Source organism: Saccopteryx leptura, chromosome 7 (assembly GCF_036850995.1).
Source record: "Saccopteryx leptura isolate mSacLep1 chromosome 7, mSacLep1_pri_phased_curated, whole genome shotgun sequence".
Lineage (NCBI taxonomy): Eukaryota > Metazoa > Chordata > Mammalia > Chiroptera > Emballonuridae > Saccopteryx > Saccopteryx leptura.
The window spans coordinates 101,596,781-101,623,569 of NC_089509.1; the positions used below are offsets into that span (position 1 = coordinate 101,596,781).

Genomic DNA, 26,789 nt, shown 5'->3' on the forward strand with positions numbered 1-26,789 from the left:
TGGCATATTTCCAAGGAGTGAACAACAAGATTGGAAGTCTATGACAGGTCTAGACTTAGGGAGATAAAGATGGAGGTTGCAGGCACTGGCTCTTAGGATTAAGTGTGCAAAGACACTGGGCATACCGTTGGTCTCTGGGAGTGAGACATTCAGACCCAGGTTTGATAGTGAATTAAGTCACAAGCATTAACTGACTTAGACCTGAGATAAAGTGAAATAAAAGAGTCTCTCTTAGGAGGAATCAAACCCAACCTCAGATGGTGTCTTCTTCCTTACTCTTTGGCTTGTCTCTTCTTTTGTCTTCTTGTAATACCTGAAATCCAAAGTGGTGGATGGTAGAGTGGGACTGGGAGACAGGTGTATAGGGAGACATCGTTAACATAGGGAAGTGTGATCAGCTCTGGGAGGTGACATTAGGAGTCTCCATTCCTATCATCTCAGCTAGTCCTTTTAGAGGACAAAAACAACTGTGATAAGGATGTTTTCTAATTTTCATAATATTTTACAATGTACTAAACAGCTTACAGATATTATCTTATTTATTTTGATTTTCAAACAACCTGTGAAAAAGGTATTACAATTCTTTTCCAGATTGATTATGGCTCAGAGAAAAATTCTTCAGTGGTGGTAATTGACAGAATCAGGTTGAAACCTCTGTCTTTGGACTCCATATTTATTTTGTTAGATCTCCTGGAGGGTGGCCAAGGCATCACATAATGAGGAGCTTCTAAAGCAAAAGCAATTGTTCAGATGCTCATGGAGTCCAGGCAGGTAACAGGCATGAGAGAAGGTTGTTGGATATAATACATTAGGGAGTGGTGGGGACTGTGGCCCAGGATTGGTAAATCCACACTCTGGTAAAGGGGACAATCATTACTCAGCTCCAGGTGGTTATTGCCAGGAAGAAGTTCCAGCCTGGTTGTTTTTTTTTTTTGGAGAAAAGGTAGAAATTTAATTAATATTTAATAAATGCCTACTATGCATCAGGAACCAAGGATGAGGCAGTGAATAAAATGGATTAAAAAACTCTACATTTTTATGTGAACTTCCCAATTTTTAAGTGTTGGGAACTAATAGAAAATTTAGAAAACATTGTCCAGGCCAAACAAAACACATTTGTGGGCTGTGTTTGGCCTGTTGGCTGCCAGTTTGTGACTTCATTCAAAGACTTCGATGGACCACATGTGCTCCGAAGAGCAGACTGTGAAGAACGGCCCACTAGGGCCACGGAAGAAATTGTTAGCACTTCTTTTCATAGTAGGTTTTTTTTTTTCCATCTCATCCTTAAAAACTTCTTATCTTTGTGAATGCTGTATGGTATACATACATACACTGATTCATATATAGCCTACATGTATTCTAATAAATATTATTTTTATTGAAATAAATAGTTCAAGAGGTATTAAAGGAGTATCTATTGTCATTTTAATATTTAAATATCTATCAAATATTTTAATAGATATATTGGAAGGACATGATTAAGGTACTTATTGGTAGCAATGTGGATCAGGAAAGACCACTGGAGATAGTCTTTACAAAGTAGATATTTGTATACCCGCTGCCTGAACTACAGCTGAGTGTTCAGAGGTCTTTAAGGAGGGTGGGAGTGGGCAGAGGATCTATACCTAGGTTAACTCAACTCAAACCATCCCCCTGTTCCTTCTTCCGGAGCCCTGTCTGATGAGTGGAAACTGTAGGTCCTGCTGAGTGGTGGAAGAAGCAATTGGTCAGTGGAACCAGTTCAGGGTAGACACACATTTCAACGACTCCCACCAAGGTCATGGGGCTGTTATGCTCATGATTGTTTTTATTTCTCATAAAATGAGACATGCTGTGACATTATAGCTATGCTGGAGAAGTGAACACTAAGGGGTAACTTAATCCTACAACCTTAAGTGTCAGGAAGGTTGCTATAGGAAGGCAGGTGAACAGATGCTTTTCAACTTTCCTGAGGACAGAACACTACTAGTAGGTAGATGTAAACTGCTAATAGGAGATTCGGGTTACTGTTACAGAAGACATTTCTGATGGTGAACTTTGTCTGAGTCCTGTTCTGAAGCTTGTTTTGGACACTGTACTCACCATCTGTCAGCAGAGTGACAACGTGATGTCCCCAAAACAGCAATGAACAAGCAGCCAGGAAATGAGTGCTCTGGTCCTGCAGGAGCCTTTTGGTCTTCGTGACCTTAGAGAAGATCAGATTTGTTCTTCTCTGGATTTCGTTTTCCCCTTTTGACTAAAGAAAGTCATGGTCTATGGTCTCTGAGCTTCTGCCTTTTACTTCGACCATTAGATTCATGCTAAGAGTTTAAGTTAGTTGGAAAGTAGATACCATGTGCTGGCAAGTATATTCTTGGGCTAGAGTAAGTTGTATCTTTAACCCAGTTCAATACACTAGCTGCTGTAGCAAACAAATCCCAAAATGTATAGTAGCTCAGACATGGTAGAAGTTTATTTGTTGTTCACAAAAGTGAACTAAAAATGTATTTCTTAGTTGACAAGCCATTTTCCTCAAGGAGAAATAATCAATAATCAATGGATCCAGGAGCTTTTTATTGTGAGACTTTGCTGTCCTCAATACATGGCTCCAAGATGTCCATCCATGCTCAGTGATGTTTAGCTGATAGAAGAGGGAAAAGCATGAACATCTGAGTCTGGGTTATTTTTATGGGCCATTCTTGGAAGGGCGTGTGTTAATTCTGCTCAAATTCTATTGACGAGAAGCCAGTCATATGGAAACGCTGAGTTACAAGGGAGGCTGGGAAAAGTAGTTTAGCATTGTGTCCAAGAAAAGGAAGAAATGGATTTGGATACTAGGTACCTATCTATGCTATAGAGAGGATAGCTAAAAAGAGAAAGGATTGTATGGCATGGAAAAGAGTAAGACGGTGTGATTTAATTATCTTCTTAATTATTAATTATCTTCTAAGGAGCATGGAGCAGTCTTTAGCTGGTGAACAATGGCACCAGCACCTGGGCTTTCAAGGATTTCTTGGACCGAAGGGAAGAGCGTTCCACTCAGACTCAAGATACTCTAGGTTCTAGTTTAGGTGTGTCTTGACCTAAGTATGGGACTGAATAGACTTTACTTGACTTTTATGCTTCAGTTTCCTTGTCTATAAATGGTTTCTTCCCTTATTCCATTCAGGTCTTAGTTCATAGGTCTCCTTTTTGAGGGGCCTTGAGTGTCTGCCTCCTCTACCCTTTTCTGGCTCCTGATCCATTGTTCTCTTCACCCTTATTATTTCTCCTTAATTCATTTATGACTTGCTGAAACTATTTTCTTGACTTAACTTGCTTACTTGTGTATTTTTTGCATCTCCCCTCTAGAATGTTAACCCCATAAGTGAAGGGATTTTAATTTTTTTTGTACACTTGTGTTTCCCATGGCATACATAGTAAGCATTCAGTAAATATTAATTGAATGAATGTACAAATCTATGAAGAGAAATTGACCACAGGACCTCTGCAGAGACAGCTGCTGCCAGTGGCCAACATTCTTCAGCAAAGGGAAGAGTAGAGCTGAGGACTTGGGTTTGATGATCAGGGGTGAACCTGGGTCAACCCCCCTCAGCCTAGGGTGGTGGTACTTGAACAAGGCACAGGACACAGGTCTCTGTCCGTGTCCCTGAGCAGATCCTGGCCTCAGGGCTCTGTGCTGCCCCTGCTTTTCTCTTTTTAGGAGGCAATTGGCTGGCCTCCCATGGGATATATTTGGCTTCTTCTTCAAGCCACTTGCTCTTGCTGTTGAGAAATGATTAAGCAGATTCTCCATCTCCCAGTGACCAGCTGCCAGCCTTGTGAGAGGTGACACTGCCAGCTCAGACCGGTTTGGGAGAGCAGATCTTCCTTATGAAAGGGTCCCCTTCCTGTCCTCTGTGTTCAGAAAAAGCACCAAGCAGATAGCAACATCACTGCCTGCTTTGAAATGGTCTTGCTCATCTCCTGATGGAGCTCTTGGCTGACTCCCACAAGAGAGAGGAAAGCAGAGATGCAGGATTCCTACACTCTGGGCTCAATGTCCAAGTCATGCTGGCTATTGCAAAATGACAGGCAGAAATAGTGGTATAATAATCATGACACCATTTTCTGTTTACAGAGTGCTTGCTATGTACCAGGCATCGTGCTAACCTCTTCAGATATGTTAGCTCATTGAAGTTTCTCACACTGAAATTATGAGGTAAGTGTTGCCACTTCCTAGATAAAGAATTGGTAAGAGTTGCCACTTTATAGATAAGGAATTGGGGGCAAAGGAAGCTTAAGGAACTTGCCCAAGGCAATGTAACTCATAAGTGGAGGGATTGCATTTAAACACAGGTCTCTCCATTTCCAGATGTAAGTGCTTGCTCCCCTGGGCTGCTCTCTACACCACTGCATGGATCGTCCTTAGAGCTGAGTACAGTGGGAACACAAAGGAAAACCCAAGTGATTTTTCCAAATTTCTCCGCTGCTGCATATCAGAAAGACCCCTGCTGAGTTCAGAGGGAGGTTAACAGGTTTAATGTGGGAGAAAATTGCTTTAGACACGAACTAAATTTGGGAACTACTGGGTGAAAATAAACATTTAAAACAACTTTGCAGAATCATTAATGTGTTGATATTGATTGCACATCTTCAAGAGAGAGATATATCATGTTGTCATTCCTAAACTGACCGGGGACACTCCCTCTCTCTGGAGGATCTTGGGGTTCTAGATAAACAATCTGGAAATTTCTGAGCTCTACTAGTATACTCACTGTTCTATAAGGTGCGTGGGCATTCTTCTTTTCATCTTCACTTTCTTCATCTGAAACCCATAGAGCCATAGAACACCAGGCAGGGTATTCTCGCCCACGTCACCTCATCTGTTCTCACCACAACCCCCCTTCATAGATGAAGAAACAGAGAATCAGCAAGACCATACAGCTGGGCAGCGAGAGATAGCTAACGTTTAAACACAAATTCTCCAATCCAGATTTCTTAATTTTCCTTCTATACTTCCAAATTTCTTCCTTCAGTTGCTTATCCAACTACTGGGCATTTGTCATAGTCCCAACTCAAATCTTGCTTCCTTCAGAAGGTCGTGTGTCCTTTCCTCCTTACATGCCTTGTGGGTAGTGGCCCCTCCCTTTCCCAATGCTCCTTTAGACTCACCGTCTCTGCCAGAACTTGGGCCCTGCAATTTGGCCCCCTAAGGGCATTTATCCAGCTCCCACCGCACTTCCAGAAGGGGCAACTCTCTCATTGGTGGTCAGTGAGAGGAGCACTGTATGTGGGAGCCCTCCAATGGTCTGAGGGACAGTGAACTGGCCCCCTGTGTAAAAAGTTTGGGGACCCTTCTTAAACTGGCATGTCAACTTCAGAAGTTTTCTGCCCTTTAAAAATTTTTTTTTTAATTTATTGATTTGAGGGAGAGAGGGGGAGAGAGAAAGAAAGAGAGAGACAAAGACAGAGAGAGGGACAGGAACACTGATGTGTTCCTGTCTGTACCCTGATGGGGGATTGAACCAGCAACCTCTGCTCTAACCAACTGAACTATTCGGCCTGGGCTCAGACTAATTTTATAGATGAAGAAACTGACATGTAGTAAGGTTCAGTCACTTGTCCAAAGTCACAAAGCAAGTCAGGCCTCAGAGAACACCTTCCGTTATTACCCTGCGTTGCCTCTGTCTAGCTCAAGTCCTTTTTTTCATAGTTGGGGGAACTGAAGCCAGAGAGGGGAAGTGACTAGTCCCGAATCCCACAGCTTGTGAGCAGCAGTGCCAGGACCACCTGTAAAGCCTCAACACCAGGCACTTTTTCTCCCAGCAGGCTGCCTCCCCGGGTAGTGCAGGCCCCGCCATAACTGCCCGTCAGCTCCTGTTTTCGGGATGCTGTGACAATCGTACCTTAGAGTTGTAGAGGCAGCAGGAGCCGGGAAGCCTGCTCCCTGGGGAATAGCCAGGGAAGGTCAGCCTACTGGCCTGCAGACCCGACACCTAAAATAAACCGGGCAGCAAGCCCAAAAGAAACCGAACAGCCTTCCTGCAGCCCCAGGTCAGAGGCAGCCTCAGACTCCGGGTTCCCTTGGCACAGCGCCGAGCACGGCACTTAGTGGGCGCTGCTTCTTCCTTCTGTGTTGAAGAAAATGAGTTCCTGTCACTCTGGAGTTCCTGTCACTCTGGATCTAGAATCTGGGACTGACAAGAGTCGAGGGAAATAAGATTTAGGAGACCCGTGGAGCATAGTGGGGAAGGGGAAAGAATATTCTTTAGATTGTTGGCGCCCACATTTGAATGCTTATCAGAATTTCTGGATTTGCTTTTAAAAAGGACCCAGGCTTCCTGCTCGACCTACAGAATCAGAACCTCTGGGGACAGGGCCACGGACGATTTGAACCTGTTTCCCAGGCGAGTCTCTTCCAGTCCGAGTTTGTGACCCGCCATCTGAAACAGGCTCCGTCTATTTGCCGGCCCTCTTGACCTCCACCCCTCAGTCCCAGCTGTCTCTTGCGCACCATTTTCCACTTGTGATATTTAGGTTCAAAATGGTCTACGTTCATAGCATTGTGGATGGTGTGGTAGAAACACTTTGTCGAGTTTCTGTTGACCTTTTTAAACGAGGATTTCAAGTTTCCCTTTTACATTGAGGTTTAGGAAGATTCTGTTTGACAGGAGGTTGAAATCCTTAGAAGAGTCAGTTCTGAGGTATGTGGTCACCGAAGAAGTCTGTCACCAAGGCCCTGTTGTATCCAAGGCAGTCTGTAAAGTGAGAGCTTGCCAGGGTAACTACAGGCGCCAGGAGAAACACCATTGTATTTACTTTTCTTAGAACACCCCTGCCAGCAGCTGATGCTACCTGTTGAAAGAAGGGAGTTTCTTATTTGAGGAGAGATTGAAGGTTACTTTCCTCGGGTCTGGAAAGAGGCAGGGGTTGGAGTTGAGCAGAGAGCTTACTCTTCCTGCCCCAGGTGATGAAAGGACTCAGATAGCACGGCGACTCTCTCAGTTCATCAGAAGACCAGAGAGGGAGAGCGAACAGAGACTCTTTCTCTAGCAGGCTAAAGCACGAGTGGCACTAGGGGACCAGAGCCACCTTAGCTGTGGGAGACCCTGGATGGGTTGTTGACATCAACACCCATCCGATCTGAACTGATCTGAATGCCTGGGCTGACCTTCTAGATGTGTGTTCTCACCTGGGGAGAACCTGCTTCCATTAAAGGGATCCTGGGAGGTCTGAGCAGCAACTTCATGGAAAAAAAATGCCAGATCCATCTTGCATGTCCTCACGTCCTGGTGGGCAGCAGAAAGAAAGGGAGCGAGAACTTGTGTCAGTTGAATACCTACCACAACATCAGCCGGTCTATTAGGTGCAGGGAAATAAAAATCACTAAGACATCATTTCTACATCAAGCAGTCGGTTGTTTAGAGGAAGTTCGCTGCCAGAGAAGGCAAGGCGCTGTCATTCTGTGTGCTGACGAGATTGTGGGGATGGATCGCGTCTGCCATGGGTGTGTGTGGTGTGTGTGTGTGCGCGGAGGGAGAGACAGACGCTGTTTGTGATGTCTGGATCTCGATAAACCATGGCTTCATCTTGCTGCTCGAGGGAGCTGTGTGTACACTGTGGCCTGACCCAGGGAAGGCCTCCAAGAACAGCACTGTTCCTGCTGCCCCAAGATGGATGAGGCCCCTGAGGAGGCCAGAGGCAGGAGGCGGGGCTGGACAGAGGTCACGGCCGTGTCAGGGTCAGGCAACGGAGCCTTGTGTGAACTCAGAGAGGTTCTGTTTCTTGCACCATTGTCAGAGCCCCGGTGAGAGTGCTCAGCCTTAGCAATACATCAAGTGGCCCGAGTTTTTCTGGGGGGGTTCCCCTGTTTTGAACACTTTAATCTCTTTAGGACTTCCTTCTCTACGACCCCTTTGTCATTGAATAGGTCCCTTTTATCAGAGAGAAAAACTGTCAGAAAAATAAATTATACCACCCAGGGTAACTTAAAGCATTTTTAGAATGAGTTCTATTTAAAAAGAAGTGGGGGGGGGGTGAAGGGGAGAGAGAGAGAGAGAGAGAGAGGAAAAGAGAGAGAGCAAGGCTTAGCCCAAATCAATGGATGTTGGAAGTCTAAACAACATTTACCTAACTGGGAAGACTTTTTATTTAGGTCAGGGCTCAGCAAATCCTGTCTGTAAAGGTCCAGATAGGAAGTATTTTCAGCTGGGAGGGTCGTGCAGCCTCTTTGTAAAAGCAGCCCCAGACAATGCCAGTAAGTGAACAGGAGTAGCTACGTCCCAATAAAACTTTATTTGTGGACCATTAAAATCAAATTTCACCTAAATTTCATACGCAACGAAATGTTATTTTTCTTTGCATTTCTTCCCAACCATTTGAAAATGCGTAAAAGAAGTTCCTCAGCTCATGGGTTGTATACAAACAAGATTTGGCCCGTGGGCTGTGGCTGGCTAACTTATGTCTCCTGTCGTGTCTTGAGGCACTGTGTCTGGGCGAGGCCACTCTGCTTGGAGACTCCTTTCGTGCAGTCTGGCAGTTCACCATCTACGCAGTCAGATCCTTATTGAGGACCTACTGTGTGCTCAATCAGAAGTGAGCAAAACCAAGCGCCCGTCTCTGGGTAGTTATGTTTTTCCGGCCATGGCGGAGAGATTTAGGGCCAGGAGGCACGGATCTGGTTTTGGTCTCAGCCCTTCCTTCTTGGGACTTGGCTGTCTTTTAGCCAAAGACTTGGGGGCGAGGCACATTTGCAGTGCTGAGCGGAGGGGCCCCGAGCACAGGTCCTCTAGTGATCAGCCTTGGGGGGTCCTTGTGGTACGGTTAGATCTAATGTCCTGGATAGCGTTAGTGTTCTGAATAAAAAAAAAAAAGTCCAGCCAAAAATTAAAAATGAATAAAATAGCTTAAAACCCAAGTCCTTTTGGGCTCCGTATACTCTGGCAAAGCAGTGGGGTTCTGGGATGCTTTTCAAGAGCCGTGGCTTCTCTTGGACTTTCCCAGGGCCTATTTCAAGGCAACCGCTGCTTCAGATGCTCCCCCAGGACCGGGTCAGGGCGAAGGCCCTTCGCAACAGCAGTGGCCACTGCTTCCTCACAAGCAGAAAGCAGAAGCTCTATTTCCATACCTTTGCTTAGCATTTGAAATGCCCAGAGCATGTCTGATCTCCATCTCTATCATATAACTATGACTAACCTCCACATGGTTATTCATTTTTCATATGAATTCACTGAAGCTCAGGAAAATACAGGTCAGGTCGTTAGAGGAGGCAGAACTGCTAGAAGTTGGGTCTTCTGATCACCTGCAATCCAAGTATTCCCACCTGCACTAGACACTCGCCCTTCTTGCTCTTAGACGGCTCCCCAGTTCCATGTGATCAGAGAGGAGTGAGAAGACGCTCAAACACCCTGTAGTATGCTGCAGTACTGTCGCAATGAAGGGAGGTGGCAGCCACTGCTAGGAAAGGGGCAGGGAACGTTTAAGCAACATTGGGAGCCCAGAAAGGGTTGAGAGGTACTGGTGAGATTGTAGGTGAAAGAGGCCTAAGACAGGCCAGGTCAGGGAGAGTGGGCCTTGCCAATGATTTTCACACCCTCCAGCATAAAAATGGACATGTCTGGTATGAGTCAAAACAGCTGCCCTGGTACGGGCGGAGATAGGACACACAGTGAAGCCTGGACCACTGATGATCATGAGAGCTATAAACACTGCCGGGACTCCCTGGGGTCTGGTGAACCAGAGCGGCGCTCTGCCTCACTTCACCCTGTATTCCTGCCTTCTGATCAGACTCCTCCTTGCCGACCCCGCTCGCATTGGGGACTGAAACCCTAGATGTGACGTGCTGCTAGAGTTCCATTTGCGCAGGTGCAGTTCTACATTGAGGCAAGTTAATAAAAGAGGGAAAAACCTCTTGATTATTTTGTAAAATGATTCCCCCTAGGCTTTTGGGGATCCTTGTGGCATCATAAGTTCCAGAACTGACTCTCCTTGTAACCCAGCCATTAAGTCCTCAGGTTTTAAATTCAGTTTTCTCCCGACTAACCAGGGAGTGTGTCATGAGCAGCTTGTCTGCGGCCGTTCTTCAGTCAGCTGGTTTGAGGTATAGGAATAGACAAGCTTCTAAGACTTTTCAGCTAGCTTATGATCCCCTTAAATCAAGACTAATGTCAAGACTACATATGATTATTTACGTACTTGCTTGGTAGACTATTTGGGCTCTGGAAATGTATCTGCCACCCATCATCACCCTATGAACGGCTCTGGGTTGTGTAGAGAGATTATGACTTTTCCACTAATCTGGTAAGTGTTTATTGGGCATATGCTATCTGCTGGAAATAGGAATATAATAGTGGTCAAAGTATTTATGGTTTCTAACTCCAGAGAGCTCCTGTCTAGAGAAAAGAAAGAAACAACAGCCAAGAGTAACAACTCAATTATGAGAAACGCTGGGAAGGGAGGAAAACAGGGTGAGATAATGTAGTGATGCTCCAGATGGGGCGGAACCCAGGACATTTAGGAAAGGAAGGCCCTGAGGGGGGTGGGGTCTGAAGTCTGTCAGTGATCAACCATGGGAGACATGAGGATAGGGGCAGAAAGGAAAGAGGAGGCCCAGAGAGAGACAGTGGGTCATTTAGTTACTTACTGCTGTATAACAAACTACCCCAGAACCTAGTGGTTTATTTTTATTTATTTTTATTTTTTAGATTTTATTTATTCATTGTAGAGAGAGAAGACAGAGACAGAGAAAGAGAGAGAGAGAGAGAGAGAGAGAGAGAGAGAGAGGGTGGGAAGAGCAGAAAGCATCAACTCTCATATGTGCCTTGACCAGGCAAGCCTGGGGTTTCAAACTGGCAATGTCAGCGTTCCTGGTCAACGCTTTTACCCACGGCGCCACCACAGGTCAGACCAGAACCTAGTGGTTTAAAACAACAATGTGTTATCATCTTTCACAATTCTGTGGGTTGATAGGGCTTTGCTGGGTATTCTTGCTAGAGAGTCTCTCTTGCATTTATAGTCAGATAGCAGTTGGGACTAAAGTTATCTGAAGGCTCGGCTAGGCTGGGTATTCAAGCAGGTTTCTTCACTTGTATGTTTGCTGCTTGGGCTGCCATGGCTGGGCTAGCTGGAGGTTGTGGAGGTTGACTATCAATGCTCTCTCTTCATATGGCTTTTCCCCATGGCTAGCTTGGGCTTCCTCATAGCATGGAGGACACAGGATAGTTGAACTTCTTACATGGAGGCTGGATTTCTTGAGCGTGAGCAAGAAGGAAGAAACTAATTTGTTAAAAACTAGACCTGGACCAGGATTAATGCCATTTCTTCAGTATCCTGTTGGTCAGAGCAGTCACAGGCCAGTCTAGATATTAGGATGTGGAGGACTAGACTGCACCACTCAAAGAGAGAATGGCTGATGCATTCAAGGAGGAAAGAGATGGATGGCGGCCATCTTGGAGACAAGCTCAGGCTTCAAGGTATAACAGGCTTGGTGTGTTAGTGGACCAGAAGGACAGCTAGTGCTGCTAGACTGCAGTGAGGCTGGGTTGGCATGAGGTGGGGTTCACAGGCAGAGCAGGGTCTTAGTAGCAAAGTGGTGGTAGGAAATTTAGATTGTTTTTTAAAAGTCTCACGAAAGCCTTCGATATCTGGCTTTCCCAAGGGCTGGTAATCATAAGCTGCCCCATTCTTCCTCCTTCTAATTCATCCTCCCTTCCTGCTGGTGGGTTATCCTAAAGGCAAGCACTTGTCATGTGCTCCCACATATCCCAAACTTTGGTGAGTCCCCTTCACCTCCAGCCTGGCCTTCCAGGGTCCTTGGCCAAGTTGCACACTTACACATTTCTCTCCTATTTTCGCCCAACCTGTCATAGTGAACCCCTCGTTTTCTCGGAGGGGTGCCTTTTGTCTCCCTGCCTTTATGCTTGATCACCTTAGCCACTTTGCTCATAATACACTCCCATGACCCCATCTCCATCTGTCAAAATCCTACCCTTCCTTTAAAATGAACCTTCAATTCCACTTCCTCAAACTCAGGGTGACTTCTTGCCCCTGGCAACCTCCTCATTCTTGCTGACTACAGTTGCAGCTACATCTATATTTCTCTAACTGTCCCTCTCACAGACCTACTCCACTGACTTTTGGTCTTCACGGACCTATAACACAACTTCCCAGATTCTCCTGCCTTACAACTTTATGCCTCGAGCTCAGCAATCATTCCGTGGATACTCGTGGAATTAAACAGTGGTTTTTCTGGGACACCAGCCTCCAGGTCTCTTCCTTTCCTCCGACATTCTGCTCCCAGCAACCCCTGGCCCACAGCCCCGAGGTCCCCGGCAGGCCTTTCCCGCAGGACCACGGAGCTGCTGTTCGCAGGCAGCCAGGCTCGCTCCGGCCGGGCCGGCTCCCGAGGGGACAGAGCGCTTCTGACTCGGCAGCCCCCTGGCTCCCCTCCTCCAGCTGCTCTGTACTTATTTTCCTTGGCAGGATGAAGCCTCCAGTCACTACTTACTTCATCTTCCATTTATAGGCATATATGCATCTTTGTTATTCTTTTCAGAAAATGACATGTTCTCAGCTTAGAAAAGACGGGAAAAGAAAGAGCTGAGGGCCATGCAAAGCAAAGGAAGCTCCCCTGACTTCCGGTGGTGTTTCTGTCCGTTGTGGAGGATGGAAGCCACTCTGCCGGCCTCTGCTGCTCTCCCGGCTCTGCCTCGGCCTGGATCGTTAGCTGCTCACACATCCTTGATGGGTTGTTTTGGTGGGTGGGTGGGGAAAGCCAGAGCATGGGCAATAAATTTGGCAAAGACTCTTATTCTCTAGACAGGAAAACGGGCATGGCTCCCTGGCCTGGGTCTAGGTCTGCACAGCCCGTCGGTTCTTCTTCTGACACCAAAGTAGTCTGTGGTCAAGAGTCAGACTCCGTGGGTTCTACATGCAAAAAGGAGGAACAATGACAACAAATGTTCATGTGGTGCTCTCTCAAGACCAGCCATTGTTTGAAGCTGTTTTTAAATACAAACTCATGTAAACTTTTCAATAATCCTAAGAAGTAGTACTATTATCAATCTCATTTTAGGGATGAATGAATGGAGGCAGAGAGAGGTTCAGTCACAGAACCTAAGGTTACACTGATGCTCTGTGATGCATTTGGGATCTGAGTACAGGAAGGCTGGTTCCAGACTCCGTGTCTTTAACCACTCACAGAGCTGCTTTAAGGGCACCTCAGATGAACATGCTGAAATAAACTAACAGGATCAGTTAGTCCTTCTATATACCCAAGTGTAGTGGAAACAACTGTGTCTGGGGGCTGTGGGCAGGAGCCTGGACAGGTCTGAACCAGTTCTCCGCACAGGTAATTTGATTTGGTTCAAATTCTGACTTTCCCACAGATTTATGATTCTCAGTCTAGTGTTTCATGCCTCGTGTAAACTAGCAAAAGGATTTTCTGATGTATCCAAGAGCAACCTGCTTCTCTTGGCTCAAACTCATGGCCTGAGCCTTCACTAAATAATTCATTCATTCACTTCTTTTTCCCTTCATCAAATTCTGATCCTGGGTCTTGTGTGTGTAAGACATCATATGGGCTTGTGAAGGGTGAGTGAAAAAATAAAAACTAAATGGAATAGACTTAGTTTCTGCCTTCAAGCTGTGGGTTCGTGTGTACAGTTGTACACTTGCAGGTAACCTTGGGAACCCCGCTTTATCTGTTTATGTACTCTTTTGGGTTGTCTGGCACTCTGTGAAGTGGCAAATGTGATGCATTTTACTGGTTCCCCGGAGTCTAAAATGTCCTGCATAAATAAGTTTTTAAAAGGAAGCCCACTGGGGCATAGATGTTCTAATTGGCCAGTGAATCTCCAAGCTGCACAAACTAGATAGGTTAGGGATGGTAGATTCTTGGCCCAAGCTGTGCACAGCACTCTACGTAGTTGTTAAGGAAACAGAAAAGGACAAAAATGCTAAGAGAACGAGAAGACAAGCTGTAGACTGAGGGGAAACATTTGCAAAAGACAATTCTGGTAAAGGACAATTATCCAAAATATGCAAATAACTCTTAAAGCTCAACAATAAGGAAACAAAGAACCTAATTTAAAAAAAAGATGGGCTAAAGACCTTAACATACACCTCATCCAAAAAGACCTTAACATACACCTCATCCAAAAAGACCTTAACATACACCTTACCCGAAAAGACCTTAACATACACTTCATCAAAAAAGACCTTAACATACACCTCACCCAAAAAGACCTTAACATACACCTCACCCAAAAAGACCTTAACATACACCTCACCCAAAAAGACCTTAAGATACACCTCACCCAAAAAGACCTTAACATACACTTCATCAAAAAAGATATGCGATGTCAAGGAAACATGAAAAGATGCTCTACATCAGGGGTCCCCAAACTTTTTACACAGGGGGCCAGTTCACTGTCCCTCAGACCATTGGAGGGCCGCCACATAGAGTGTTCCTCTCATTGACCACCAATGAAAGAGGTGCCCCTTATGGAAGTGCGGTGGGGGGCCGATAAATGGCCTCAGGGGGCCGCATGCAGCCCGCGGGCCATAGTTTGGGGACGCCTGCTCTATCTACACCGTAGGTTATCAAGAAAATGCAAATTAAAACAGCAATGAGATATGAATTCACACCTACTAGAATGCCAAAATCCTGACTACTGACAACACGCAGTGCTGGTGAGGATGTGGAGCAACAGGACTCTCATTCTTTGCTGGTAGAAATGCAAGATGGTACTACAGACTTTTTGGAAGATAATTGGGCAGTTTCTTACAAAAGTAAACATACTCTTATCATACAATCCAGCAATTGTGCTCCTTGGTATTTACTCAAAAAAGTTGAAAACTTATGTTCCTGCACAAAAACTTGCATATGCAGGTTCTTAGCAGCTTTATTCATAATTACCTAAATTTGAAAGCAATGAAGATGTCCTTTAATAGGTAAATGAATAAATAAACTGTGTTACATCCAGAGAGTGGAGTATTCCTCAGCTATGAAGCCACGAAAAGGATATAGAAAACTTAGATGCATATTACTAAGTAAAAGAAGCCAATTTAAAAGGCTACACATTGGATGATTTAAATATATGACATTCTGGAAAGAGAAAAGTTATAGAGACAGTGAAAACATCAGTGATTACTAAGGGTTGAGGTGGGAGCGGGTGAGCTGGGAAGAAGATGAACAGGCAGAGCACAGAGGGCCTTAAAGGTAGTGAAAATACTCTGCATGATTCCATCATGATGGATGATGGACACATGTCATTCCACAGTTGCCCAAACCCATTGGATGAGCAGTATTGTAAATCACGGACTTCGAGTGATTATGGTGTGTCAATGTAAGTTCCTCAACTGTAAGAAATATACCATTCAGGTAGGGAATTGTGATAATGGGTGAGATAAATGTGGGAACAGGGGCTATATGGGTGTCTCTGTACCTTCTTCTTAATATTGCCGTGAACTTAAAACTGCTATAAAAACAGAGCCTTAGAAACCAACCAACCAACCCACCAACCAACCCACCAACCAACCCACCAACCAACCAACCAACCCACCCACCAACCCACCAACCAGCCAACCAACCAACCCACCAACCAACCAACCAACCCATCAACCAACCAACCCACCAACCAACCAACCCACCAACCCACCAACCAACCAACCAACCAACCAACCAACCCACCAACCAACCAACCCACCAACCAACCCACCAACCAACCAACCAACCAACCAACCAACCAAACTAACCATGGGGCTCTGCCCTTGATAAACCACTTTGTATCTATAGTGGCTACTTGTTGATCATTTTCCCTTCTTTGTCAAAGCCCTCCAATTTTATTTGGAAATAGAAGTGTTTCAGGGAAGCTGCTTTTGCTGTTGTCTCAATGGGAGTTTAGTCAAACGGAATATCCAACCCCCTGCCAGTACTGAATATTTCTGGCGTGACACGTGGCTTAAGCTAGTGAAGTCTGAGTGAGTATCAAGGCTTTTTGGGGGGCGACTGCTGGGACAAGGATGCTCCTGCTTTGCTTCTAGCTGTGAATGAGGAAGTTCATGACTGGCAGTTGCTGGCAACCATCTTAGGAACAGCAGGGGAAGCAGCGTTAAGGTGAAGTTGAAGTTAGGACAGAGAAATAGAAAGAGAATAAGTTCTAAGTGAAACTACTAAAGCCAGTATACCTTTCATCTTTTTAATTAGGCGAGCCAATAAAGTACTTTTAAAGGTTAAGCTATTTGAGTCAGATTTTCTTTTACGTGCAGTCAGAAGAGACAGCAGGTAAGCATGTTACGTTTTCTGGCATGCACTCTTCTGGATGTGAGTAAATCACTCAGCCTTTTTGATTACTTTTATGGGTGCAAGTGAAGTAAAAAAGAACTAAATTGCATTTTTCAAAAGTCAATTTTTGTGTGTGTCTCATTTTCCTCTTCTGGAGAACACAAGTACCACCATCATGGTTACCAGTACCTGTTGGTTGTTATATTGAATTGCATGGACAAATATTCCCAAAACTAGAAGATAAAGCAGTTGAGGAAAAGACCCCCGTGTTTAAATTTCACTAGCAGCTTTCGTTTTCATGCTTACTGTCTTTAAGGAAGCAGATTCTCTCTCCCTCATACTTCCTCTTGGAAATTGAAAGCCCTCTAGGTTTTGGGTGGAAAGTTGAAGGGAAGGTTTTGAGGAGGGGGTTGTAGAGTGTGGGTAGGAGAAAACACTTTAGTGAAAATGCCATGGATATGTTGGGAGAGGTAGAAATCTCTGGCCTTTCTCTCTATTTTATAAGAAAGGAAACAGAGTTGGATCCGGTTCCTTCTCACCTGGACCATCCGGCAGCATTACAGAGATTTGAGCTCCACAGTCTAAACTCCCAACCAGGCCTCTCTGTCGGATGACCTCTGTGCCTCCTCCTAAGTCCTGGGAATTGCTTCAACCAGAACAAAGCACCAGGGAAAGCACTATGTCAGCATTGTAGGAGGAAGGGCCCGGTTTCCTGAGACGCAATTTGCTGGACTCACAGTGCTGGGCTGACTCTGGGCCCAGGTGTTTTCTAAAGTTAGCTGACTGGCTTTTACAGTATCTTGAAGCTTCCATCGGAGGAACATGGAAACACATGTGACATGGATCTCATAAAAGCTGAAGAGGGGAGTGAGGACAGAGGCGTGGCAACAGTCAGTGAGAGTCCAAAAGGCAGGAGCAATTGGTGGCATGTAGCAGCATTGTCCCCTCTGGCCGTCAGCTCCTGGAGTTCCAGTAAAGGTCTCGGTTACACTGCAGGCACTGGGATTCTGCACAGTAAGATATTTTCTCTGTCACTCCAGGATTGGAAAGAGCAAGGATGACGGAGCCCTAAGAAAGATTCAGGGGTGGGCCTGAAAGAGGTGGGGCATGACAGGGGAGTACTGGTGGGGGCATAAGAAAAGATTTGAGAGTTTGTGCCAGGAATAGTCATAGGCTCAGAACTTTGAGAGCTGGAAAGGATTTTCAGAGGTCATCTCTCTCACCCTCCTCATTTCACAGGACAGGAGACTGATTGATTCCCAGAGAGAGAAAAGGCCTTGCCTGGGAGTCTTATAAGTTGCTGGTAGAGCTGAGACTAGGATACAGGCCTCTTTACTTTCAGACTGAATATATTAGTTATCTATTGTTTTCTAAAGAATTACCCCAAAACTTAGTGGCTGAACACCATGAACACATACTGTTTCATAGTTTCTGCAGGTCAGGAAAATGGCTGTGTCTTCACAAGGTTCTCTGGCTCAGTCTCTCATGATGCTGCAGTCAAAGAGGAGGGACTGTGTTCTCATTAGAAGGCTCAATTGGGAAGGGTCTGATGCCAAGCTCACCCAACAAGCTCACTTGTCAGGATTCTGTCATCACAGGCTGTTGGACCAAGAACTTCAGTGCCCCATTGGCCATGGGCAAGAGGTCTCCCTAATTTCCTTGCCATCTATCACTTTCCACATGGCAGCTCACAATATGGCAGGTGGGTTTCACCAATGTGACTAAGTAGGAGAACAAGAGAGGGTAAGCAAGGCAGCAGCCAAGTCTTTTCCTAACCTAATCTTGGCAGTGATGTATCATCAGTTTTGCTGTATCCGTTCACTGAAACAAGTCACTATGTACAGCACACACTCATGAGCATCAGAAGACAGGAATCCTTTAGGAGCCAGCTCAGACGATGCCTACATACTAAATACTTTTCACTATGTGCAGCCTTCTTCAGCAATAGAGCAGAAAGGGCTGGGAAGTTAGAAATTTAGGAGGCAGGTGTTCTGTTACATGGCTAGTCTCTCTGCTTTTGAGTTGGAGAAAAATGCTCTTCCCTTCCTAGAAGGGAAAACAAGAAGTAGGGGTAGAAAGAACACTTTATACCCTAGAAAGAAGCAATTAAAGTAATAGTTACTAAACATTTATTTTCTCCTACTATAAAATTTACTTTCTTCATAGTTGTTTGGTGACTATAATAGAAAAAAAAATCAAGAAAATGGACTTAGAATCCAAAGACCTGAGTCCAATTATGATTTATAAACCTAGGCAAGTCAGTTACCCTCATGAAACCCTATCTGCTCATATGATCACTGGAATAACAGCGCTAACAAACTTTATTGGATTAATTGAATCAAATGTAATAACCTTAAAAGTCAACAAGATGCTTTTATAAGAATTTTTCTTGTAGGGGACACACTGTAGCCCATAACAGATGGCATACCTAAAACATTGAGAGAACAAGGTAAAAATAATGAGAACTAATAATGGGTCAGTAAAGTCTCCAGATACAAAACAAATATACAGAAATCTAGAGCTGTATTACGTATCAGTAGTGACCTGCTGAAACGTACAATGGGAGAAAGACACGATTCACAGTAGTCACCCATCCTCAGTCCAAGAACGTTTCCCCACAGGGTGGAGGAAAAGCGTGTCATGTGATCCTTGCAGCCAGCGTCTCATGAAAAATCTTAGGAAAATGTTTCAAGCCTCTTGCCCTCAAACTTCCAACTACAGAAGCTCCAACCCAGAGCATGCTGCTCTGGGAGGGGGACACTCATGCCCCACCGACCCTCTGGGTCCTGCTTCCTTTCTCAGCTAGGACGCATGTCCGCAAACACCTCTTTTTTTTTTTTTTTGTGTGTGTGTGTGTGTGTGTGTGTGTTTTTCTGAAGCTGGAAATAGGGAGAGACAGACAGACTCCCGCATGCGCCCGACCAGGATCCACCCGGCACGCCCACCAGGGGGCGATGCTCTGCCCCTCCAGGGCATCGCTCTGTTGCGACCAGAGCCACTCTAGCGCCTGGGGCAGAGGCCGAGGAGCCATCCCCAGCGCCCGGGCCATCTTTGCTCCAATAGAGCTCCGGCTGCGGGAGGGGAAGAGAGAGACAGAGAGGAAGGAGAGGGGGAGGGGTGGAGAAGCAGATGGGCGCCTCTCCTGTGTGCCCTGGCCGGGAATCGAACCCGGGACTTCTGCATGCCAGGCAGACGCTCTACCACTGAGCCAACCGGCCAGGGCTACGCAAACACCTCTTAGCCAATCAGCTCTGCTCCAACACGGGGAACATATTAACACAGGGCTATGAGCCCTCCAAAGGGCTTTTCTCCTGGCAACCACATCATTTGCACAGAAGTTAATCTTTACTTTTCATTTATATCATTAAAACCCTGGTTCGGGCAATTGCCTCAGAACAAAGAGATCTCTATACTAGGGGACTGTTGATGTTTCTTTCCATCGCGTGCCAGATAGAAATTGCTTGCAGCTTGAAGAAAATTTTTTTTAAAAGTTAATTACAGAAGAAATGTGAAATAAAATTCAAGCAATATAGATAAATCCTCTTTGTTCCCACTCCCCAGAGAAGGTCTTGGTCTTTTCCCCAGAGATGATCACTGTCAACAGTCTGGTGCAAACACTTTTAAAAGTGTACAAAATTATGGGCCCTGGCCGATTGGCTCAGTGGTAAAGCGTTGGCCCAGCATGTGGGAGTCTCCAGTTTGCTTCTTGATTAGAGCACACAAGAGAAGCACCCATCTGCTTCTCTGCCCTTTCCCTTCTCCTTCCTCTCTGTCTCGCTCTTCCCCTCCTGCATCTGGGGCTCCATTGGAGCGAGGTTGGCCCGGGCGCTGAGAATGGCTCCATGTCCTCCCCCTCAGGCCTAGAATGGCTCCAATTGAAGCAGAGCAATGCCCCAGAGGGGCAGAGCATCACCCTCTGGTGGGCATGCCGGGTGGATCCTGGTCGGACGCATGCGGGAGTCTAACTGACTTCCTGCTTCTAACTTTGGAAAAATATAAAAAAAATATACAAAAGTATGTGTGTGTATGTATTTGTGTGCTTGTAGACACACGTGTGTATATACACACAATACTCCCCCTTATTTTTACATATAAAAGGGTGTACCCTGGTAAATGTAAATAAAGGGTAAATGTAAACTGCAGGTATTGACCTGCTACTTTCTTTCCCACCCAATAATATGTCTTGGAGATCTCAGTTTATGTCAGTATATATGTGTGTGTGTGTGTACGTTTGCACACACACATATATCTACTTTCTAACTGCTATAAATATATAATGGTTTAGATGTCTTTTACTTTATTATAGTCCCCTAGGGTGGACCACAAGAAAGGACACTGTATTATACTACAGCAAGCCCACTTTTATTGTTAAGTCACTCTGTGAGAGTCTTGTTAATTTGAAATGTTGCTGTTTGAACACTTCTTGCTTAAAGATCTAAAGATTTCTTTAAAGTGTCTACAGGTGAAATTTCTGGGTCTGAGAATTTGCCCATTTGCATTTTTGATGTATCAGCTTTTAAATTTTTCTTTTCTTTGTTTCAACTTCCACCCTTTAAGGTTTCAAAAATCTTAGGGCCTGGGTTCTGCCTGAAGAACCCAGATAGAGCCCCTGGCTCCTCGCACAGTTCACGGGCGTCAGTGCGGCTTGTTGGGTGCGTGGTTCAGTTTGCCACAGTTTTCTTCCCCGGACTAGACCTTCGAGCCAGGACCTGGCTCCTCACTCATGTTCTAGGTCTAACGTCTTCCTCGATGATTCCTCATGATACCGAGTTTTCTGATTAAAGTTCAAAATCTCAGTACACATTCTCGAAATTGGAGTGTAAGTTATAGGCACAGACCTTGGTACAACATAGCCTAGATCAGAATAAAAACCTCAGGCTTCCGTTTGACCCTCTGGCTAGCTCTGCCACCTCCTAGTCCTGAATCTAGAAGATGCCACGTTCCTTCCAGTCGTGTCCTAGGTACAGACCTCCCCAAGGACAGGCCCACCCTTCTCTTCCAGCTGCCACAGGCTGGTTGCTTACTGCCCCGGATCCACTGGAGGAGCCTCCGCGCCGTCTTCCCGGGACCTGTGCTCTGGAGCGCGGTCCTCAAGTTCGCTCTCAGCTCAGATAGCGTTGGTCTGTGGTTTGAAAGACACCCTCCCCCCTCCCTCCTTCTCTAAGATAGGATCTACAGTATTTTGCTCTCACAGCCAGACATTTGCTGGGTCCCCCCCAGCGCTCCAGATCAGAGCTCGGCCCTCTTCCGTTCTGATCGGCTTTCTCAAATAACAATTGCCGGTTACAAGGAGCCACTCAAGCCTCCATGAAAAGTTTAGCATGTAATCAAGAAGGAATGTATCGTCAATACATTCATGCATTGAACAAATATTTATTGTGTGATTCAGGAGGAGAGAAGGGATACTAGGGTCAGAGAGAAAGAAAGAAACCAGAACCATGACCTCCAGCTTTATTGTTACTATTACTACATGTATTGGGGTGACACTGATTACTAGGATCATGGAGGTTTCAAGTGTACATTTCTATGATACGTGATCTGTATATTGGATTGTGGGCTCACCACCCCAAGTCAGAGAATCTTCTGTCACCATGTATTTGGCCTCCTTTAACCTTTATTACCCTCCACTCCCCTTCCCTCTGGTAACCACCACACTGTTGTCTGTCTCTGTGGGTTTCAGCTTTATATCTCACCTATGAGTGAAATCATACGGTTCTTAGCTTTTTCTGACTGACTTATTTCACTTAACATAATATTCTCAGGGTCACTCCATGTTGTCTGGGTATCTATCTACCCTCCCAAAAACTCAAAAACATCTATTTGCAAAGTTGTATGCCCCTCTATGTTCATTGAGGCATTATTCACGGTGGCCAAGACATGGGGAAAAATCAAAGTGTCCTTCAGCAGAGGACTGGATGAAGAAGAGGTGGCACAGATATACAATGGGATACTACTCAGCCATAGGAAAAGACGAGATACTGCCATTTGCGACCACTGGCTTTATAAAGCTTGCAGTCGGAGAATAAAGATAGAGCCCAGAATGAGAAAGGGGTAGTAAAGAACACACAAGAACAGGGGTCCCCAAACTACAGCCTGCGGGCCACATGTGGCCCCCTGAGGCCATTTATCCGGCCCTCGCAGCACTTCCGGAAGGGGCACCTCTTTCATTGGTGGTCAGTGAGAGGAGCATAGTTCCCATTGAAATACTGGTCAGTTTGTTGATTTAAATTTACTTGTTGTTTATTTTAAATATTGTATTTGTTCCCGTTTTGTTTTTTTAAAATAAGATATGTGCAGTGTGCATAGGGATTTGTTCATAGTTTTTTTTATAGTCCGGCCCTCCAACGGTCTGAGGGACAGTGAACTGGCCCCCTGTGTAAAAAGTTTGGGGACCCCTGCACAAGAACATACAAATGTGTTGAGAGAATAAAAGAGAATCTGACTTAGGTGGGTGAGGAGGGAGTGGAAAGACAGTGCCCGTCTGGCACCTCCTGCTCAGTCCTTTCTTCTGAGTTCTTGTCGGAACCAGGGCATTCGGGTCTCCCAAACTCTGGGTCACTGCCGTTTTCCACCCTAACATGTGGCCTTGCCCTCATTTCCTTATCTAAACTTCAGAAGCTGGTCTAGAAAAACTTTTTAAAGTCCCTTCTGACTGCGATGTTCTCCCTTCTCCTTGTGGGGACCTATGTGGCCACTTGCCAGCAGTACTGTCTCCATCCAGCCATTTGGCACATGTTTGTTGCGCAACTATTATGTGCCAGGCCCTGTCCAGGTCTGGAAACACAGTGGAGTATGAAACATCATGCTGCCTGCTCTTGAGTCCTTAAGAACTAGTTTGAATGAATGGAGCTCTCTCCTCTCTTTGGCTATATCGATACATTTAGAATTGAGGTTTTGTGAACCGAGTAACATTGGGAACTCTTGGTGTATACTCTGAAGGGCCCAGGACAATAGTTTAGGTATTTAACACACCTTTAGTGAACACCTGACTCTTCTTTTTTTTGTATTTTTCTGAAGCTGGAAACGGGGAGACAGTCAGACAGACTCCTGCATGCGCCCAACCGGGATCCACCCGGCACGCCCACCAGGGGGTGATGCTCTACCCATCTGGGGCGTTGCTCCGTTGCAACCAGAGCCATTCTAGCACCTGAGGCAGAGGCCACAGAGCCATCCTCAGCGCCCGGGCCATCCTTGCTCCAATGGAGCCTCGGTTGCAGGAGGGGAAGAGAGAGACAGAGAGGAAAGAGAGGGGGAGGGGTGGAGAAGCAGATGGGCGCTTCTCCTGTGTGCCCTGGCCGGGAATCAAACCCGGGACTTCCGCACACCAGGCCAACACTCTACCACTGAGCCAACCGGCCAGGGCCTAACACCTGACTTTTTTTTTTTTCTTTTGTATTTTTCTGAAGCTGGAAACAGGGAGAGACAGTCAGACAGACTCCCGCATGCGCCCGACCGGGATCCACTCGACACGCCCACCAGGGGCGACGCTCTGCCCACCAGGGGGCGATGCTCTGCCCCTCCGGGGCGTCGCTCTGTCGCTACCAGAGCCACTCTAGCACCTGGGGCAGAGGCCAAGGAGCCATCCCCAGCGCCCGGGCCATCTTTGCTCCAATGGAGCCTTGGCTGCGGGAGGGGAAAAGAGAGACAGAGAGGAAGGGGGGGGCGGGGTGGAGAAGCAAATGGGCGCTTCTCCTATGTGCCCTGGCCGGGAATCGAACCCGGGTCCCCCGCACGCCAGGCCGACGCTCTACCGCTGAGACAACCGGCCAGGGCCACACCTGACTTTTTAATGATGACCCTTGCTCACCTTAGGGACATATAACCCAAGGGTACCAGGAACCATGCTTTCAACATAAAGATCAGATGTAGCATGATGGCCTTTCACTTAATGACATGTATGGCACTGGCTGTTGTCCTGGGTAGATGTGGGAAAGCATGGACACAGTTCTGGTGCAGAGTGAGCACTCACTAACCCCCACCGATCAAGTAGGAGATGTTGTCCCACCTGAGAGGCCCTGTAGTGAGCAACCCAGATGAGACAGAGATGACGATGGCTCTGTCCCAGGAAAATGATGCCCCTTTAGGGCCCCGAGGCTGCTCCCCAGTAGCTCTGACACTACGGTAGCCAGCATGGACTTCTAGAAGGGCAGACCAGGGACCTGGAAACTGAGAGGCGATAACGCCCAGCCTTTTCTGCGTGGGTGATTCGGGAAAAGAGTCCTGGACCTGTGTTAGAATATGGGAGGAATGTTGGACAGGTGATAGCGAGAAACAAGAGAGGTCTCTTACCAGAGGGAAGCCTCCCTTGGGTCTCCGGCTTTCTTACCGTGCAGCCGAAACCATGGGAAATAAGCAGACCTAGGAGACAGAGTGGTCTCTCCTCTCTGGAGTCCCGAGGTCTCACCCATGGTTTGTCATCTGCTCAGCAGGGACAAGGATATGCAGTCTGTGCCCCGGGCAGGGAAGTGGAGAAGACGATGGGGCGGGGGAGGGCCTCTGGCATTTGGAGAGTGTCTTGTAAGTGAGGAAATTGACACATGGAACGTGGGACCTCTCTAAGCCAAAATAGCTTGTAAAATAATTTTTAATTCGTTAAACTACAAGCTAAAAGAAATAAGAAAAAGACATCTCTCCTTTTCCAAGTCCTTGCTCTTTGTCTACACCTGTCCCCACCTCACGGGGCACTGCCCCCAGCTCTTGCCACACCCCAGGCTGGGCATCAGGCCAGCCTTTCTGAGATGAAATCCGGGCTGCCAGAGTCCCCGCCCACCACTGTTCCTGCAGCTGGGGCCCCCACCCTCCCCACCCTGCCCACCCTCTCTCTCCTGGGAGATACAAAGGGCTTCTGTGACTCAAGCTGCCGCTCACAATCCTCCTCTTTCTTTCTAGCAACACAGAGTGAGGCCACGGGGTGCATCTCCTGGCGGCAACCCTGCCTTGCTACGTCACACGCAGTGCGGAGGGTTCCACTCCTCAGCCCCCGGGGCCACCCCTCCAGACCTGCGCCTTTATTTTACTCCAGTTAGAATCCTTTTGCAGAAATATCAGGGGTCCCAGTTTGGCTCCCGAAGTCGAGGTCTGGAGGGAACTGATATTTATAGAATGCTCACCTTGCCCTGGGAATGAAGGGAGTTGTTTTGTATATGGATTCTTTGCAGGTCCTCACAGTGACCTTGAAGGAGGTGTTTTTAACCCAGTGTTTACAAAGCAAGTGGCAGAAGCTTGGAGAAGTGGGGTAACTTGTTCAAAGTCATGTAACTATAAAGTGGTTACAGCAAGATTTGACTCTAGAACAGACTGATGCCAAAACCTTTGGTTTTTCTGTTTTAATTTGTTGCTTAGGGTTTGACTCAACTGATCTTGCCTATACCAGAGAGATGAGAAATGTTGTCTGTTCCGGTTCCTATATGTCTCTCACCCCAAGCATGTTATCTACTTCTCTGAAAATACACCTGCACTTTGGACAGGAACATCGTCTGGTTTAGAGAGCCTGTGGTAACACAGGGACAGCGGAGAACAGAGTTCTACTTCTGTCTCTGTCGCTAATGGGGCCACCTTAAGCCTGTCCCACTCTCTGAGCCTCAATCCCTCCACCTGTAAAGCAAAGGCCACAATTTAGTGCTGAAGCCCACTGGCGCGGAATAGATCGTCTGGTTCAAATTCCAGTTCTGCCGCTCACCAGCCGTTTGACCTTGGACAAATTGCTTGATCTTTCTGTTCTTCAAGTTTCTTATCTCTGAAACAGAGGTCAGAATAGTATCTACTTCATGGGATTGTGATGAGTGTGAAAGAAGTTAATATACGTAAAGCTTTTAGGACAGTACCCAGCAGAAGTACATTGCTATTGTTATTATTCCTAGATGTAAAAATTCCTACACTTCCATTAATTTTAAATAAATATATGGAAAACAAGGTAGAATTTAAAGCTGAATGCCACCATCTTGCAATTCTTTTTCTCTTTTGCCTTTGAGTGTGAGTGTGGGTGTGAGTTAACAGATAGAGATGTGAGTCAAGTATGGTGATGATTAGGTGTCAAGTTATCCTCCCTTCCTGTGTGTGTGTGTGTGTGTGTGTGTGTGTGTGTGTGTGTGAGAGAGAGAGAGAGAGAGAGAGAGAGAGAGACGTATAGAACTTCTCAATGTGACAAAAAGAACAAGCACTTAATGTTTTTGTTTATTGTATGTTTATAAATCAGCTTAGAACTCATTCACCAGGAGTCCAAAGTTGTAGAGAATAACAGCAATATAATGGTGGGCAATTTTGGCTTCTGATATCTGGGGTGGCAATCATTTGGGGGCAACAGGATGACTGTAAGAACACAGCAATCACCTCTCCTAAAACTTCTTTTTTTTTTGAAGAGTAAGGGGGGAGAGAAACATCAATTTGTTGTTCCACTTAGTTGTGCCATTAATCGCTTCTCATATGTGCCCTGACTAGGGATCAAACTGATGACCTTGGGGTTCAGCCAGTGATTGTGGCACTCTGGGATGCTGCTCTACCCACTACGTCACCAGTGAGGGCCACCTCCTAAAACTTTATACCT

The 26,789-nt window shown here is 46.1% G+C and overlaps 1 non-coding gene across 1 annotated transcript; it reads right to left on the reverse strand.

Annotated features, from left to right (window-relative positions):
* Positions 1-19,393: 19,393 nt before the first annotated feature.
* Positions 19,394-19,469, reverse strand: TRNAA-GGC (transfer RNA alanine (anticodon GGC)). The gene has a single exon. It is a non-coding gene; the product is annotated as a tRNA-Ala (tRNA).
* Between the last annotated feature and the right edge of the window lie 7,320 nt (positions 19,470-26,789).